We start from the raw sequence: 14,331 nt of genomic DNA, 5'->3' as shown, positions 1-14,331 counted from the left end.
AAAAGTGGCTTTTAAAGTTTTGAAGAAATTCAAGAAAAGAATCAACACTTATCTGAATGGATTAAAGAGCAAGATTGTTTTACACAAAAGGAAGGAGCCCAGTATTAAACTGGGAAATATTATTTTGCTGACATCTGGGCTGGAAAAATGTGCATTATTTTAACCTGCTTCATCATTTTAGCCACTGTCTATCCACTGCAGTACAAAAGCCTCTTCTGCAATACGATCCTGAGCTTTTGCCCATTGGGCTTGCAATAGTAAATAGCTACCACATATAATCATGCAGGAAGGTAACAGCATTCCATGTTTCACCACATGCTCTGTGCTGCGATGTGATGTCATAGTGGCCACATGACTGTGAAAATGACTCCATACAATGCTGGCTGTTCGGCTTAAGAAATGGAGATGAGCACTGCCCCTTAAAGTCAATCACTTTATCTTAAGCAGATAAAACTCACAAAGACATCTTTATCTTTACCTTTTTTATTTCTGAGGGGAACAACCAGGGCTTTTTTTCTCATAAAACGCTCAGAACGGCATTCCGGCACCTTTTTTTTTTTTTAGAAAAAAAGCACTGGGAACAACGCTATGATAAATAATACTCCCAATCATTATGTGCAGATTATATTACATATTGACCAGTTTTCATAGAAATAACAATTATCAACTTACTTTGTTTGCTTCTTTGTTTAAAAACCAGAAACCGCACTAGGTTGCTGTGCTAAATAGCATATATAAATAGTATACAAATTAAACTAATTACATATTGAATCACTGTCCCTGAAAAAAAGAAAAATATAATATTGTATTATCAACTTGATTGGCTGTGATACCAAACTGAGAAACCAGTTCACACATTCTGTAAACTCATAATGTTGTTTATTTGATTTCTGCAAAGTGTATTGTGGAAACCAAGCCAATTTTGGTTTATTCAATACATGTTACATCAACCTTGGCTTAATGCGACAGATGTCATACTTTGCAATATTAGACCCTCTACAATGATGAACAAATTTGTCCATCTCCCAAAATAAATAATAAATAATAAACATTAATTAATGAATTACTGCTATAATACAAGACCTGCAATGGCTAAGAGCAGGAAAGTCAAAGAAAGAGCTAGAGGGGCTAATTCTGGAAGCACAAAACCAAACCTTAACAACAAATGCCTACAAAACCAGAATTAAGAAGACAACAATAGACAACAAGTGCTGCTTCTGTGAAGAAGCTGAAGAAACAGTGGACTACCTGCTTAGATGCTGCAAGAAGATTGCACAGATTGATTAAAAACATTGGCATGACAAAATAGCAACAATGGTGTGATGGAAAAACCTGCAAAAATATTTGCCTGGAAGAACTGGTGGGGCTATAAAATAGAAATAGTAATAAAAAATGAAGAAACTAAAGTGCTCTGGGACTTTAGAATTGAAACAGGCATCTGCTGTGTAACATGAGAGACTTAACAATGGTCAATAAGAAAAAAAAGTCTGGATAGTGGATGTGGCAGTATCTCAAGCACAATAGGAGAAAAGGAATGGAGAAAATAACAAAATACAAATATCTCCAAATAAAAATAGAACAACTGTCAAATAGAAATAGAACAACTGTGTAAGAAACAAGTAAAAGTAGTTGTAGGAGTAAGAGGAGCTTGCTAGTGGTGCATATTAACAAAATGGATAAATTCATCATACATTTGTCAGTGCAAAGGGAAAGTGATTCAGAAAGAAGACCCACCAAAGAAATTAAAACTGTTACTTTTTCCGCCTTTTTTCCTACAGTTTTTAATATTTTATTAGATTATAGAATAAAATATAAAAGCAAATAGTAGGACACTGTGGGGAGGAAAAAGGGGGGGAAGAGGAGAAGGGAAAAAGAACAGACTTCCTCTGTTGCAGTAGAAGGAAGCGTTAACATTGAACCTCGACTTTTTACTTTTCCATAATATTATAAACTAGCCATTTCTATAAAAACAAATGAATCTAATCAGTAAAACCCAAAAATCCTCCCCCTTTTTTTTTAGTCATCAAGTTTTTGACACCTTGATAAGCACTGGCGGTACTCAAATATTGTCATGTCCTAAAAGTGGTACAATCTGTGAAAAGGTTGAAAAGCCCTGCCATAGACAAAGTAAGAATGAATTTTAAAGTCTGCCAATTTAAAAAAAACCCTTCTAGTCCACATTTGAGAAATCCTGGATTATTATGAATCCATTTTATCATACATATATCCATTTAAATAGTACAGTCATTATTATCCTGATCTCATTAATTTCAACAATCTTAAAGATTTATTTAATTTAAATTTAATATTTATTTAAATCAACTAACTACCTCTTAGAAAGAATCTGCTTACTCTCCCTTCTTCCTTTCCTCCGATTCATCCTCCATTCTTTTTTTTTCTTTCCCAATGATATTGATTATCACTTCAAATTTAAGAGCACACATAAAACTTTACAAGTTTTCTTTCAATGCATTCTATTTGGTTGGAAACTCTTCCGGGTGAGATTTAAGGTGCTGGTACTTACCTTTAAAGCCCTACATGGCCTAGGCCCGGGATATTTGCAGGACCGTCTGCTACGGGGGACGACTTCCCATCGCCCAGTGCGCTCACACAGAGAGGGCCTCGTCAGGGTGCCGTCGGCAAGACAATGTCGGCTGGCGACCCCCAGGGGGAGGGCCTTCTCTGTGGGAGCACCAGCCCTTTGGAACCAACTCCCGGACCTCCGGTCCTTTCGCCGCGGCCTTAAAACTTTTTTCTTCCATCAGGCTGACCTGGATTGATGATGGGTTTTTAAATATGTTTTAATTTTTAACTGTGTAGTTAATTTATTTTGGGGCTTTTATTTGATTCTTTTTTAATTTTTGTATTATTGTTTTTTATTGTTGTTAGCCGCCCTGAGTCCTTTGGGAGATAGGGCGGCATATAAGTCCCAAAAATAAATAAATCAATAAATAAAATAAAATAAGCTTTAAAATGAGTGATGCTTGATGAAAAAATAGGTACAAATACTATAGTCTGTTAAAATAATGATTTTAGATCTTAGTTCCTACTTTAAAATGTCCTGTAAGCAATACTATTCTCCCAGATGTCACTTATTAATTGTTATCATAATATAACAATGGAATATTATATTTAATTGATGAGTCATATAGAAGACCTAAGAATTTTAAAAACTTCAAATATAAGATCTTTCTGTGGAAGCACTTCGGTATTTCATGTCAGTCCTTTTGTCTTCTGAGGTAATGACTTGAATCTAATTCAGAGTGTGTCATCCAGTGCATAATTATCTTTGCACTACTATTCAAAAACAGAATGTGGTTGATTTTGTTTAACTTGACAGCCATGTTTCTTTGGCTCCATGAATGCTATCTGGCATTCTTTGGCTGCTCCTATTGCATCAGCTTTAATTAGTTTTTGATTGCTGTTAATTTCACAGTCTTTTCATTTAATAAATTACATCAAAATGGCTTAGTTTTTGTTGTATCAGGTTTAATTAGTTTTGTGGACTGCTTACTTGAGTTTTGATTCGGTCTTTTTTGAAGAAACTTATTTCTGCCCTTCCCCTTCCTAATGAAAGGAACTTTTCTTTTCTTTTCTTTTCTTTTCTTTTCTTTTCTTTTCTTTTCTTTTCTTTTCTTTTCTTTTCTTTTCTTTTTCTTTCTTTCTTTCTTTCTTTCTTTCTTTCTTTCTTTCTTTCTTTCTTTCTTTCTTTCTTCCTTCCTTTCCTTCCTTCCTTCCTTCCTTCCTTCCTTCCTTCCTTCCTTTCTTTTTCTTTTAAATCTGTGTGATCTGTGTGATCACCTATGTTTGTATCATACACACACACACACACACACACACACACACACACACACCAGGTGTAAACATTTAGAAAACCAAAAATGCTACTGAACTCCAGGATACAAAAGAGCCTTTTAATCACTGAGCTTTCGTCAACCTCCTGTTGACATCATCAGAGTAAGGGCTAAAGGTGGGAAGAATCTACATATAAACATGTGTGACAGTTTAATGGTCAGGTCATAGAATGTGTTATCAGCCTGCCCGCTCCCTTCCCTCTTACATTCAGCCGCACCACTTCCAGCTCAGCCATAGAAGCCGACTTCTATTTAGATCTTGACATCTTGCCTTCCCCCAGCTGTTTGGCACGACTATCCTGTTGTGTGCGGTCATTTGGCACTGTGGCCGGATAATTGCTCTTGCAGTCATGGTTAGTCGTGGTGTTGGTCTGCTTTGTAAGCAAGTCAGCTGTTGGATGTCCTCGTCATGTACCTTGTCCTAGTCATATTAGTCCACTGTCCTTAGGCTCAACAGCAGGCTCCGCTTGTATTTTCATCACTCCACCTGTCATGCCATTATGTCGTTCGATGTGGCTGTCATATTCGATCATAAAAAAAATCTGGATTTCTTAAAAATGTATTTATTTATACCACAGACCAAGCATATCCTCTTAGAGGGCAATCACTGGAGAGTAATAAAGAGTTAGTATTTTCTGTGTTTCTTTACAATTCTTACATGACTGTCCAGATTTTTGCAGTCTTCATAAGTGTATATCTCTGCAATATAGGATGTGGTACCTGTTGCATTTTTTTAATAAAACCAGAATCTCTCTCCCTCTCTTATAATTTGCTATAAGACTTGGGACTTTATCTGAAAAATCTGGCATTTTTTATAGTTTTTGTGCAATATTCCATAAAACTAACTACATTTTCCAATTCCATCAGTAATTGTAACTAGACACTGGGACAACTAGATAGTTGCATTTTTTTTCCTGTCTCCCTGCCTTACACAGCATGAGTTCCTAGATATTAAATTACAATACTTTACCCCAATCAGTATAGTCAGTAATCTCAATAAATGAAATTTGCAGCCAAGAACATCAGGCAATTCACATTTCTAGCCACAGAGTTAATGGCTTACTCTTATTCTGAAGACTCTGATGAGATGATCTTTCCTTTTTTCTTGACCTCAAGTTTGATCTTTGTTATTTACTCACAGCAGCAATCTTTTTAAAAACCATAATGAGAACTTAGATATTTTTTGATCCATTGCATTTCATCACATTTTTTATTTTACATGGCTATACCTGTGCAAATAATGATGTAATGTTCCTGATGTATTGTTTGTTATTCTTGTGACAGGCAGATGCTGAATAGAGCTCATATTCAAACAAAGATGAGGTAGTTTAAAACTGACAAAAACTAGTTTGATTTTAGATTTTAATTCCTCAAGTGAAGAATTAAAGGTGATAGAAGTGTAAGCAATTATACAGCTTTTATCCTATATGCCAACACTACACCAGTAAGTTAAATGTTTGTTTTAAAATTGGGGTGGGCAGGTATTTTCCTATAGGCTTCTTTAATGTCCCAGTCCTTTAAAAGATACAAATAAATCGTATACTTTAAATAATACCTGAACAAAAGAATCCATAGTATAAGCAACATGATCTGTTTGTCCATAAACAATTAACAGTGGCAACATCCTTTAATCATATTTATTTTCTATAAATTGTTAAAAATAATCAGTATATGGACAAAAGCTCTGTCATTTAGTTTGCCCTTATTTTCTTTCTAAAGATAAAATATTAGTACTTAGTGTTCAGACCATGATAGAACATAATTTAATTTTAGAGTTATTTCTACTTGTTCTCGACTTAAAGCATAGTTATACATATCCTCTGAAGCATAAATTTTATAGACTTCAACAAATCTTTTATTTTGGGTACTAAATATAAAACAGGAATTTTGGGTAGTATGAGTAATCTGCACCAACAAGTCATTAGTTAATGGACAAGCAAGTCTATAATTTCCTTGATTGGTTAATTTTTATAAGCTATATGTTATAAATTTTCAAAAATGAAGGAAAGAAAACAACACTCATACAAATTCAAAAGAACTGAAAATTTATATGTTACAAAAACAATATTAAAAATATAGTCAATAAAATATGGTTGAATAATCAACAAATCTAAAACATGATACAGTTAATATATTCTAAATATATTCATTAAAAGCTGAATAATAGAATTTCATACCCAATTTATAATTAAATTATCTTTCTATTGAGGTTTAAGATACTTGGGCAACACACTTAGAGTCATTAGGAAGAAAAGAGAGAAACTATAAATAATAAATATAGATTAAGAGAATACTATGAATATTATGTAGATTAAATATAAAAGGATACTCAAATTTTAGAAGTGGCATAATTCCTTGGGTAGAAAATATAGTCTCCATATAGAATTAAATTCTATCCCAGTTTTTTTTTAAAAAAACTATGAAGTTATACTAGACATTGAAGCATAGTCTCACAATTTAGTTAGCTACTCTGCCATAGACAGGATCAAAGATCTGTTTTAATACAGATCTGTAAAATCTTTGTAGCTGCTAACACATGTAGTACAATGCCAGTTCAGTATATTTTAAAATAAAGTTTTCTTCACTAAAGTAAAATAAAAAATATCTTAGTATGAAATGGGATTACAGCTTTCAAAATTTGTTTGATTCTATAATGAATTAGTTTCTAATATTGTTGAACTTTGCAATATTGCTTCCACATATGGAAGAAGGATCTAATCTGATCATTTCCACCATTTCACAGAAGTTATTATTTTAGCAATTTTGACTGTAGAAAACTATCAGTATAAAACATGCCAATTCTCTATAATGATCAAGGTAGTGTAAATGTATTTTTTTCAAATTGAAATTCTCACTGTTCCTTCTCTATATCTATATTCAGATTTTTCATTCATTTAATGATACAACCTCTGATTTGTTCTGTGCTGTATCTGATTAATAAATTATATATATTGCCTACAAACATTCAGTATTACAAGAATTCGAAATTCAGTCAAGTTTCTCAGCACAAGTAGTCCTCAGCTTACAACAATAATTGGGGCTAGGTTTGCCACTGCTGTCTGATATGGTCATAAATCTGAGTCCCAGCAGCCCAGTTTTGCACTCTAACCCTAATACACCAATTCACCATATTTAGTAGTTGAAGCTGACAAAGTACTTGGAATGTGGGAACTTTAGAAAATATATTTGAAACTATATATATAGTTATTTGGTTATTTGGGTTTTTCCCCACGTAGAATTGGAGGTATCCGGGCCTAATCTGATTAATTTATTAATCAGATACAAAGGTGTCATATCAACACCTTTGGCATTTTGAGATGAGTATGTAACAAGTTATATATATTCAGTGTTTTTTTTGTAAAAGAAAAAGGTGCTGGAACTCACATATATCATACAACCCACCTTGCCTACCCTACAAGGTTCCATCCAAAAAAGGTGCCAGAACTCCATTCTGAGTGTTCTATAACAAAAAAAGCCTTGTATATATTTATATTAAGGCCACTTTCCTCATTTCTTCCTTTACTGTCACATTTCTACTTGTCAATTTATGTTCTCATACCCAATATGCATCACCTTTTTTGTGCCTTTTAAAAAAATAAATGAGTTAGAAGGATCAGTACAGAGAGATTCATTGTTACTACTGAAAATTCCTGAAAGATGTTCTAATAATGGAACCAATCCTATTGCTTTTATGTTTGGTCATAGAGGACAGATATATGCTACAAATAGAAGCAATAACACTATTACTATGTTAATTATTTTATTCTCTTTGCTTTACTGACCTTAAAATGTCATCTGGCTAATTATTAAATTATCATTTTATATAAAAAAGCAGTAATTTCTCTGAAGCCATCTACTAATTCTAATTAAGCAGGCATTCAGGTGTACAAAGCCTAAGTAAAATTTACTTCACCATATTGCTTTTTTTATTGTCCTTTATAAAAACAAAAAAATATTGTCATTTTGTAGCATAACATAATCACACCTTCATCTTTAATAGCATTTGAAAATTTAAGCCACATCCACAGTAATATACAAGACAAATCTACCTAAAACAAACATGAGAGTTTATCTAGTTCATTTAGCAATTATTACTGAAGTAGAACCCAATTTTGCAACAAAACAAATTGCAATGCCTTCAGCTTTTACCTGGGGAAAATATAGTACTTTCATGTATTAAGTATTTAAAGAAAGTAACTTAAATTAAATATTTTTTTTCATATTTGTAAAGAAAGTCTCTTCACACATAAAAAAACAAAAAAATATTACCTGCCTTATAGTCCATGTTTACTGTTTTTTTTTTAAAAAATTGGAAATTAAAAAAAATGAATTGATGTAATGACATTTTCTCCCTGAACAATTGGACGATTTTAATCTTATAACAATTGGACGATTTTAATCTTAAATTTACAAAATTCTTAAATGCTTTGGCAGTAATTTTTGATCTTTGATTAAAGCATACGGTAATATATGTCTTGTTTATGCTTCAGGCTGTATTTCAAATATGTAGCCTAGCTAGCGCAATACATTCAGATTCACAGTATCTGCATGCATTATTTGTTTTATTTGTTCATCTTAGGTATTCCATTAATTCAACCTTGGCAGCCTTTTAGCTAATATTAAATTCACTAGTAATATTTCCTCTGCCCTAGGCATTTTTTTTTTTTTTTGCAATATACAGGGCTCCAGATACGAAACAAAAGTAAAGGCATCTAATTATAATACCTGTAGAATTTCAACGTTATATCATTAATTAAATATTATAGTTCTTATTAACCTAATTCACATGTAAAATTCTTGCACACAGTTATAAAATTAATATTAATTGCACTAACAAAAATTTAGGAAGTTCTAACCACGAAGGTCCTAAGCACTAAGTAAAATATTTATAGATGACTTTATAGTATTATACACTGTAAGGTTATTTGCAATTTATAGCAATTTTAAATCTGTTTCTAAAAAATTATGAAAACATTATCTGGCATATATTTACCTAAAGATTTTATCTTGAGCCTAGTGAATCTTTCAGGCTCTGAGTCACCGTGAACCATGAGATTGATGGCAAAGAAATTTAACAAATGTAATAATTGCACATACAAACAATGGAAAGAATAACAGTACTGGATAAAAGTACAAATTAAGATTTGAGATGGTAAATGTGTTTGATGAATATATACACTGTAATGTGTTCATAAGTAAATGTACTCCATGAAAAATGCTATGTAAAGGTAAAGGAACCCTCTGTATAAAAGCTTATATTAGTTGGCTTGGACACCAAGCTAGAAATCAGGAGGCTTGTGAATTCTAATCCTGCCTTAAGCATGAAACCCAGCTGAATGCCTTGGGCCAGTCACTCTCTTTCAGTCCACCCACCTCACAGGGATAATAATAATAATAATAATAATAATAATAATAATAATAATAATAATAATAATAATAATAATAATAACAACAACAAAACAACAATAATAATAATAATAACAACAACAACAACAACAACAACAACAACAACAATAATAATAATAATAATAATAATAATAATAATAATAATAATAATAATAATAATAATAATAATTATCTAGTCCAACCCCCTGCTAAGGCAGGAAACCCTATACCATTTCAGACAAATGGCTGGCCAGTCTCTTCTTAAAAACTTCCAGTGTTGGAGCATTCACCACTTCTGGAGGCAGGTTGTTCCACTGGTTAGTTGTTCTAACTGTCAGGAAGTTTCTCCTTAGTTCTAGGTTGCTTCTCTCCTTGACTAGTTTCCATCCATTGCTTCTTGTCCTGCTTTCAGGTGCTTTGGAGAATAGCTTGACTCCCTCTTCTTTGTGGCAGCCCCTGAGATATTGGAACACTGCTATCTTGTCACCCCCTCACCCTTCTCTTCATTAAACTACACATACACAATTCCAGCAACCGTTCCCTATATGTTTTAGCCTCCAGTCCCCCAATCATCTTTGTTGCTCTTCTCTGTACTCTTTCTAGAGTCTCAACATCTTTTTTTACATCGTGGTGACCAAAACAGGATGCAGTATTCCAGGTGTAACTGGATGCAGTATTCCAGGTGTGGATGCAGTATTCCAGGTGTTGTGGTAAAATAGAAGAAAGGATTATGTTCACGGCCTTGAAATATTTATAGAATAATAAAGACAAGTAAATAACATCTGATTCTATGAGTTATGAAGTTTTCAAAGTCTCCATTCTTCTTGTCTTGACAAAAGGTAATTTCTTATCTATTCCAGAACTTTCTCAAAATAACAGGACACTCTAAACTTTCCTATTTATTTATATTTTATAGCTTTCTTTGGATCATGCACAGTGTTTTTTCACTTTTTTTCTAACCTGTTATCATTTCTACTTTCTCTACTACTCTCTCATTTGATCTCTTTTCTTCCTTATTGTTATGACACTTACTGCTTCTCTTTTTCATTTTTATAAAATGCAGTATTACTTCTAGACAACCTGGACTTCTTGTTTTCTTCTGCCAGCCTAAATAAGAAAAAAAAATTCTTCACTATTATGAAGTGGATTGTTGAAATTTCTGTATTCTGCATTCAGTTTTTCTATATACTCATAGCTTGTTAAAATGTTTAGTGCAGGTAACCTTGTTTTACTGCAGGATGAACTATAAACAATTTACCTTATTAATTAGGGTATTATAACTACTGTCAACTGTACAGATTTTTAAAAGAAAATAATTTATCCTAACTTCACTTTCTATTTTCTTGTTTTTAATGCAATAGATGATGGAAAGAAGGAAGGCAGGCAGACAGAAATAAATGTGATAATGGCAATGCAGAAAAACTTTATTATTTTGATTTCTCTTTTACATTTGCTTGAACTAATAATAAAGCTTAAAATCAAGTTATTTACTGGGGTGTTCATTGCCTCTGGATCCAAAAGAACCAATTACCTGGGCAGCTGATCACTTCTCTGACACTTGACAAAACACAGATAGTAGATCTATCTGCCTCTGTTTGTTTTGCCTCAACTATATTTCTCAGATTTTCTATAATTCAGAATTCAGAGAAAGCTTAGTTAAATATTAACCTGAATAATACTACTGTTATGTACTGGGCTCTTGTGTTATACCACGTGGGTTGCTGGAGCAGCTAACGGCTTTCCAGCAACCCAGACTAACTGTCTCCTGTCCTGCAATTGGCTAGCCCCAGGTGGCAATGGGTGTTTCAAACCTATTGGCTGCTGCCTAGGGGCTAGACTATATATTCTGGCTGGTTGCAGCCCTTGCTCCAGTACAGTTTTCAGCAAGAAATAAAAGTATGACTTCCTGTACTCAGCCTCGCATAGTCATTCCTGCACCCAAGAACCCACTATTTAACAACTACGTTAAGCTTAATCTGCAAATGGACACAAATTCCTTGTGTGTATAATCACATTTGACCAAATAAAATATTCAATTCAAATCAAATCTGAGGAGTTTAAAATATTTTTTTAAATCTGTTCACCATTCCTTGTAGAAATTATGGTCTGGACTCTTAACTAAGGAGGCTGAACAGATGGCTTCTACCTCAAGATAATGTTATTCTTTATTCCACATATATTTAGATATCAGTTCTAATCTATGGTTTTATTTACAGCACTGGAAATGCTGCCAATTTGAACCAAGAATTGAACCAGATCTGTAACTGTCAGAATATTGTAGTAGATTTCCTGACATATTAACTCCTGAAGCTATTCTTGAAATCATTTCATTCAGTAGCACAATTGGATTTACTATATAGATGGTATTAATTAGGTGAAAATATTTACTAAAGGACAGCAATGAGTTAAAGATGTTGAAAACACAAAATATTGTAAACATATTAAAAAATGACATCACCTATCTCCTATTTACTGTACATCAAGGTCCTTTCAGCCATTCCAAGAAAGTTCCATACACATTTGCACTACTCAGGTGACTCTGAGGGCACAGATAAAGCTCCAAGTGGCCTCAATGACTCTCAGTCATCTAACAACCAGATGACTGCAAGGAATATAAATCCTTCCATTTTCATTGTTATAACTAAGTCGTGCAGTATTTTGTTTGTATATAGTTGTTTATATTTTCATTCTTTTATCTCTTCCATCTCTAAATCCATTTCATCTGTTTCGTCTTCTGATTCCTGGATCATTGGTTCATACTTTGTATTCGTTATCTGGGAACTTTCTAGTTGTAGATTTAATTTGGACATTTGCTCATTTATATTGTCTAAAAAATTTTAATCTCATTATCATTTCTTTTTGTTCTCCTTGCATTCAACAATTGTTTGGTAAATTAGTTGTAGCATAGAATATATTTCTTTCCGAAAGGTGTTTGTTTTTTCTTGAGGCATCATTCCTGGATATCCTCTAGTATCACCAGTCTCAGTAAGAGTAGATCAAAGTTTCCTCTAATTTTCTGGTCTTTATATGTATCCTTTATAATCCAATAGATTCTAAAATATAGGTTCAGTCCTGGAAGCAATATTTTATACTGATCCTTTGCCTCAAGCATAAAAAAATTGTGTACCAGGCAAAGTTGTAATCCGCAATGTTCAAAGTGTTCAAAATGTTCAACCTCTCTGAAAACAGCTCAAAAGTCTCTCCTAGCCAGGTGTAGTCCAAGATCATTTTTTTTTCTCTCCCACTAACTCTTGAAGTCCAAAATCAGTAGGTATTTCTAATCCAAGAAGCTCAGGGTGATAACTATGCCAAACTATTTTACTTTATTGCCAGCTGTTCTCCTGAGCTAGGAATCACCAAGCAGCCAGGAAGCAAATTATAGTGCTATACACAAATCCACTACTAGATATCATTCAAAGTCCATTTTCTACTCATAAAATAAAGGATTGATTTCTTATATTTTGCCTCAATGGTTTTTTTTTCCCCAAAGAGAAAATCTTAACAATTATCTCAGTTCTCAAATTTATCAAAACTGTAGCTTTATGTTACTTCCACTTCAGTATTATATGTTTCTGTTCACCATAAAATTAAAACACTCCTTCTGTTTACATTATTCAGTTGTAAAATAGTAAAGAAAGGATCAATATTCTCACCCAGTTCCAAACATGCTGCTTACAATGTGTTAATTAGTGCCTTTTTCTTCTTTGGGTGTCAGCAGCTAATGGCCAGCCACAGGAATGTAGCTGGTCTTTCCCCTACCAGTTTGGAGGGTTTTCCTTGGCTGGAATGGAAAAACTGCCATGTCTCCATGATCAACAAGGCATCCCTCCTCTTCATTGCCTCTTCGGGGTGACTTTAGGCCCTTTTTAGGGCCTCCAGCAGGGCAAAATCGGGCACAGAAGGCAGAGCCCTGCCTTTCTGCATCCCATTCCACTGTGACGCAAACCAGAAGTCCTTTTTACCCTTTTTTAGGTCTGTAAAATATGATGAAGATACTTATATTTAACTCTCTATACATTAACAGTACCAAAAATTGTATCTGTGTAATGAGGGGAAAATGGAAAAAATATGGAAAACACAGGATGATCAGGGAAAAAATAACTGGATTGTGTAGTATTGAACAGCTTTATATTGAAGAAGTTAATGTTAAATATTTGAAGCCAGACAACATGTTTACTAAGCCCTAAAGACTGCAATTCTTAAAAATTAATAAAACTTTGATAAATTGAAAAAAAAGGAATATAAATCCTTCCATTCTCCACCATTAAGAAGCTTCTTATATAAGAAGCTAAAGGTTTTCAAGGAAAAACAAGAAAGTCCAGTTCCCTTTTAAAAAAGCATCTTTTGGACAACCATGACCTGAATGACTTGAGAATCTCCATAGATATATTAAGAAGTGTGCAACTTTAGGGGAAGAAATGTTAGGAGTTAGATTTTTTTATTATTAATTTTGAAATTAATACAATTTGGCAATTTTCTAGAAGACTTATTTTTTTAAAAAAAAAAAAGGTGTGAAAAATATATATTGATTGAGACATCAGGTACAGTAAATGTCTATGGAGATTCCAGTCATCCAGGTCAAAGTTATCCCAAAGATACCTGCACTTACTTGTTTTTCTTCAGCTGAAGAAGCTTCTTGGATGAGAAGCAGAAATGTCCTCAAAGAAAAAACAAGGAAGTATAGTTGCCTCATGAAAAAGCACCTTTGGGATCAGATACAGTATTTGATGAGTTGTCTATAAAAATCTTATTTCACATTAAAAACAGTTATTATACCATTTACTCTTTTTTTCCTTTGTTAAAAATGTTATACACACGCATATTGTAATAAAGGATACTGAAAAAGAAGGGCACCTTCATACCACAGCATTTCCATCAGTGTTTCTACACAGAACTATACAAAGCATTATATAGCCAACCTATAACTATATTTTGATTTCAAAATATGGGTAAAAAGTTATACTGAATGAAGAGAACCAAGAAATGGGTTGACAAGAGTTCTCACCAATGGTGGAAAGGCAATGGAATAAAGCAAGAGGCTCTGCTTTTTGGGAAATATACTGCCCTGAAGCTCTGCGAAGCTGTGGCCTTT

General features: G+C 33.2%; 1 protein-coding gene and 1 long non-coding RNA gene across 3 annotated transcripts in view; one reads left to right on the top strand and one right to left on the bottom strand.

The window, feature by feature from the left end:
• The window catches only part of LOC310640000, a 154,558-nt gene extending 150,927 nt beyond the window's left edge, over positions 1 to 3,631 (bottom strand). Inside the window, exon 1 of the long non-coding RNA XR_014492448.1 lies at positions 3,582 to 3,631. This is a non-coding gene — a long non-coding RNA (uncharacterized lncRNA). The remainder of the gene's footprint in view (positions 1 to 3,581) is intronic.
• The window catches only part of CADM2 (cell adhesion molecule 2), a 377,294-nt gene that overhangs the window by 238,631 nt on the left and 124,332 nt on the right, over positions 1 to 14,331 (top strand). The gene's annotated exons all lie outside the window — the stretch shown is intronic.

The sequence above is a fragment of the Vipera ursinii genome, assembly GCF_947247035.1.
Source record: "Vipera ursinii genome assembly, chromosome: 4".
Lineage (NCBI taxonomy): Eukaryota > Metazoa > Chordata > Lepidosauria > Squamata > Viperidae > Vipera > Vipera ursinii.
This window is presented reverse-complemented; position numbering and strand designations above follow the sequence as displayed.